At 51.9% G+C, this 5,356-nt stretch overlaps 1 pseudogene; it reads right to left on the bottom strand.

Annotated features, from left to right (window-relative positions):
• Positions 1-3,714: 3,714 nt before the first annotated feature.
• Positions 3,715-5,136, bottom strand: LOC102763343 (annotated as a pseudogene).
• Positions 5,137-5,356: the final 220 nt, after the last annotated feature.

Raw genomic sequence — 5,356 nt, 5'->3', positions numbered from 1 at the left:
GCTTCAGCTGCGTGGCTGCCGGCTGCCATCTTTGTTGGCAGTTAATTTGCATATCCTACTGATTAGCCAATGGGAAGCATAGCAGAGGTATGGTTAATTACCATCTTTGTCTATTATTAGATAGGATATATATATATGAAATAGATATATATATTATTATTAGGGTAAACTCACATCAATGTGGATCTGAAAAAAGGTCAATATCATGACTTCCTGAAGAAGTGGCCTGTTGCCACTTTGTATTCAGTTACATGTCTGTCTCATCTTAAGGGTCTTGACACTCCTTTCTAACACATGGTTTTGCACATAATATTTTTTAAATGTATGGATCATTCTCTCTCTCTCTCTTACACATATACATATACATATAATAAAATATTTCAGTGTTTAAAAAATTAAACATAATGTATATAATATATTTGTACTTATAAATTGCATGGGATAATTAAACATGTAAATACAACAGTTTACAAAGAGGTCATTACTGCTAATATTATGAAGTCCCAAGTGTGCCCTCTCTGATCCTACCATCTTTCTGGATTCCTTCCTAGGAATGACTACCCTAAATTTTTATTTTGTCCAGACTGACGTTTATGGTAGAGAGACTGATGCCAGACAGAGCACTGAGTAGGGCTCTTGATTGGGGGATGCTCCTGCCCTTCTCCCTCATTCCCCAGCCCCCACAGCCCTTGGTGACCTTTGCTCCCCCTTGTCTCAGAGCCCAAGCTCATTTCCGGGCTCCTGCCAACAGGGAAGTTCCTGCTTCAATGGCATTTGCATTTCAGTGTGATGAGTTGCCTTCCCCATGTGCCCTCTCCACGGGGTCTTCACTCTCTATGCCTTGTTTCTCACAGTGAATTGAATAATTTGTCTCTGATGAAAGCTCAGATTTCAGTGGAAAAAAAACAACAAAAAGCAGATTTCAATGGAGAGGGGACATGTGCTGGGGCAGTTTGGGATAGGCTGTGAAGGAACAGAACCCCAGGGATACAAGGAGCCGGACAGCAAGGGTGCAGATCAGGGACCAGGAGAGTCGAGGTGTCCTGTCTCCTCCCCTCTCCCCAAGCTGACCCATCACGCGAGGCCTCTTTTCCTGACTTAGGCCCCGAGTACCAGTTGTTCCTTCTCAGGTCCTGGGGTGAAGAGCCCGCCTGCTGTCAGGAGGCAGAGCCCCGATAGGATAACAGTCCTCCCCGCAGTTTGGGATGCAAGTGTGTGTCTGGGCAACCTCCCTCCCCAGACTGTCTTGTCACCGAGGGCCGGGCTCTCTGTTCCAGTGAATGGATCAATTCGGGGAGGAAGGGGTGTTGGCAAGCAACCACTTTAACCCACACCCCACCAGAGGACTGACGTTTTGTTGAGGGCCCCAGTGAGGACTGGTGTGAGGTTGGACTTTCAAGCGTGGTCTCTAGACCAACTGGGCTCCAGCCACCTTCAAGTCATTCTTCCTATGAGGAAGCCTGTCTAGACCAGACCACCAACATAACCGCCCCCTGACCATCTCTGCTCTGTGAAATTTTCCTGTCAGGAAAGTTTTAGAAGGGAAACAAAAGAATATGGGCATGCAGAGGGGAAACTAAGAAGCTGAGGCTGGCCTCTGGAGAAGTGGAAATCGGAGAATCCTGGCTGATCTCACGCCCACAGGACTAACTATGATGCTCCGTCCAGGAGGGCCAGGGCTTCGTTTGAGTTTCACTTTCTCTCCCTGACTTTGTTTTCCTAGAAACCACAACATTCTGAGAAATGCTTCCAAAAATGTGAGCCAGGAGATTAGCAAAGAGGTTGGCTAATTTGATATCGGAAGGGACAAGCAGGATCATAAGGTAAAAACCTTAAAATCAGGCTTCAGGGGAGGCCATGTTCCAACCGGAGATCCCGGCTGGGTGAACAGACCCTGGGCTGGATGTCTGGGCAACAAAATAAGTGGTCAACTAAGTCCAATGGAGGAGGGGGCTGCCAGTTCCCTGTGTCTGCCTACCTTGTTCACCAGCCAGGCTTTTCTTTCATTCTTTCATGAACAGCCAAATATTTAGGGGACCACTTTCTGCGAGGCACTATGCCAGGGGTCAGGGGTACGTTGGCGACTCAGATACAGTCTGTTCTCTTGAGGAACTCCAGGTCCGGTGGGGATGCTGACAAGGCCCTAAGCAAGTGCCCAGCAGAGGCGTCCACCTCCCGGTGTGACGGGAGCACCTGGAGGAATCCTGCCCTGCAGGCATGAGGTAGAGCCTCCTGGGGAAGTGCCGTCCAAGCGACACTGGACTGGCGACGGGCTTAGGCCACACCGGGAAGGGGAAAGTAGGGGAAGCACACTTAAAGGCCTGAAGTGGACAGAGAGACTGAGGCACAGAGAAGTTGCATGAACTACCCGACGTCGCACAACTGCTCAGTGGCAGAGCCAGGCTCCTTTGAGTGCTCTGAACTGCTAGGCCACACTGTCTCCTGGCCATTACCTCACTGGGCCCTCTCATTCCTACTTACCTGCATCCCGTGGCAAAAAGCAGGAGGGAGAGAGAGAAGCTGGAGAGAACCTTCAGAGTGGGCCTGACTCCTGTCAGCTCCAGCCGGGATTCCTGCAGGACCCCACCCAGGGATCCTCCTCCAGGACCCTCGAGGAGGCGAGGGCGGCTCTGTATATATGGCGAGGTCACCCCACGCGAGTGTGTGTGTGTGTGAGTGTGTGCGCCCCCACCACTGCCCACAGGCTTCCTTTAAAGGCACTTTCCTCTTCCTGGAGAGCCCTCTCCTGATGACCCACCCGCTGCTCATTTTCATGTGACCCAAAGAAAGGAACCGGGAGGCATGGCCTCGTGAGCTAAAACGTCTTCATGAGTCAGAGGACGCACCCGTGAGAAATATCTTTAAAAAAAAGAATATTAGTTTCTGTAATCAAACCCATGTGGAGAAATATCTTACCTTCCCTTCTTTCCCAAGCAGCAACACTGTTTCACATACCAGCTGCCCATGTCTGTTTCATTCAGTGCAGAATTGGGGCTCTGGGAGAGCAGGCCTGAGCAGAAGGCCCCATGTTGTCTTTGTCACCCTCCTTGCTTTGCTCTTAGCTCACTGGGTGTGTTCAATAGCTCCTTTACTTACATGGTGCCTTCTGACATTTTTGTTCAAGTCCCAAGCCACTATCATCTTTGTAGCACAGTCACACCAGACTGCTGAACACTTACTTGGTGGTGCTCCCTGGGTGGGAGATCGGTGACCCCCACCCCTATTTTTAAGATTTAAAAAATAACTTTATTATGAGGGCAATCTATAAGAAATAAGAATATATTTCACCATAACATGTTTTTTTGTTTGCTTTTATTTTAAATAACTTTATGCTTAAATCTAACAAGCTCTTATTAGAAATGTTTTGGTATCAATACAATAAAAATATTCTGGTTTTCACCCCCGCTGAATCACGTCAAGTAACTGGAAAAGTTGAGTGTTTGTTCTCCCAGCTTTTTTGCAATATAAGTATTTTTCTGTTTTTACAAATAATGGCTACTGCTTACTCAAATGGCTTAATATGGATATAATTGTAATTTTTTTTTTTGGATCAAAAAGAAAAAGAAAGAAACACAGTATCCAGGGGAGAAAGTGGCAAACATTTCGTAGTTTCTTCTCCAAAGTATGCTTATGTAGCTGGTACACCTCTCTCTCAGATAACTTTTCCCCAGCTTTTCCATTCTTATCCTTAAAGCTGTGAGCGACTCCCCTGCGCTATCTGAGCAGCATGTGGAGGCGGGCGGACAGGGCTGCCCAGGCGTTCCTCTTGCTCTCTCGGCGGAGAGGTGTTGGCCTGGCCCGCTGCTGCGCCTGACCGCAGGGCGCCCTGGGCCGGGGGGCAGGTTCCCCAGCTTCTCCCTCGCCCTCCTCCTCATCGATGACAACCAGCTCGGCATGGATGACGCCGTCATAGCCCGTCAGGAGCCCCTCTCCTCCGCATGGTCTTCTGCCTGCTGGTACCCCATGAAGATCATGGTCACGGGCTCCGCGCCGTCCATGTCAGAAGGCAGCGAGTGCACGATGTTGAATCGCACGTCTTCCTCGGCCCCTGCCACGTGGGAGAAGGGCTCTGGCGCTCAAACCTCCGAGCGAGCCCTCCTCTGGGGCCCGGCCTTGCCTTGCGGGAGGGCGCCTGCTTGTCCGGCGTCCCGTCTGTCCCATCCGCTCCTTCCCAAGCGGCCGCAGCCTCCCCGCTGGTGGAGTCACCCATCGGCGGGGGTGAGGAGTCGGCCGAGGGGGGTTGTGTGGGTGCCAGTGGTCACCCCTCTCCCCCGACAGCCCGTTGTCCACGTGGTGGACGGAGTGGTTCCTGTCGCCTCTGGATCCTTTCTTGGAGGTGGGTCCGAGGGCTGCCTTCTCCCTCTGCGGGGTGGCGGGCCTGCAGAAGGGGCTGGCGTCGCCGGGCTCGGGGACCGGAGCTCCTCTCGGACGCCTGTCTCAGGAGGTCCTCCTCCTCCAGGGCCCCCCGGCCGTTGAGCGCGGCCCTGTGGTCGGAGCTGCCTGCGTGCACCGACTTGCGCCCGCCCGTCGTCTACACTTTCACCCGCTCGCCCGCCCGTGAAATCCTCCGACGGCAGCAGATGGAGGACAGAACTGTGCTCTCGCCCGTCTTCAGGTCTTTCTCCACCTTGATTTCCACGGCGTCCAGGGCTTTTCTATTTTGCTCATCGTCTTCTAGTCCACCATTCCTTTCCTTCCTTAGTCGGGAAGGGACGTAGGATGTTGGAAGGTCGGGGATATTAGCCCAGATGTCTTCAATCGACTCTCCTGGCGTTGCTTCCTTTTCCGCCTTCACAGACCTTATTGTGTCTTCGTTGTCCTCTCCACGGATGTTAGTTTCTTTAAAATCGCCTCTTCATGAGTCCAGATCTGCAGCTCAGCCCTTTCAAGGTCTGGGATCCCTTTTTCAAGCCGGAGGACGCCCTGGCCCCGGGCCTGGGTCTGGCGCTGGTCCTGCTGGTTCTGCCTCTTCAGCTCCTCCCGCTCCTTCCCGCCGCCCCGCCGACTCCGACTCCGTCCGTCCGGCAGCCAGCTCTCCCGCAGGGGCTTTTTCTTCAGGTGCCGGTGCTGCAGCGTCTCCCCCTCTATCTCCGGGCGCTTCTCGGAGATTTCCTCCTGTTTTCTCCTTTTATCCATGGACACGGTCACTGTCTTTCTTTCAGATTCACGTGTTAGGTTTCATGCACCGCCCTTCCTCCACCTTGGTCCTGTTAACATTTGGGGCCGGGTCCGTAACATGTTTTTTAACCCTCACCCGAGGACATGTTCACTGATTTTAGAGAGAAGGGAAGGAAGAGAGAGAGAAATATCAATGTGAGAGAGATACACCAATCCATTGCTTCTCATGCCCAACCTA

The sequence above is a fragment of the Myotis davidii genome, unplaced genomic scaffold (genome assembly GCF_000327345.1).
Source record: "Myotis davidii unplaced genomic scaffold, ASM32734v1 scaffold571, whole genome shotgun sequence".
NCBI classification, from domain to species: domain Eukaryota; kingdom Metazoa; phylum Chordata; class Mammalia; order Chiroptera; family Vespertilionidae; genus Myotis; species Myotis davidii.
The sequence above is the reverse complement of the archived record's forward strand: the minus strand, read 5'-3'. Positions and strand labels throughout refer to the sequence as shown.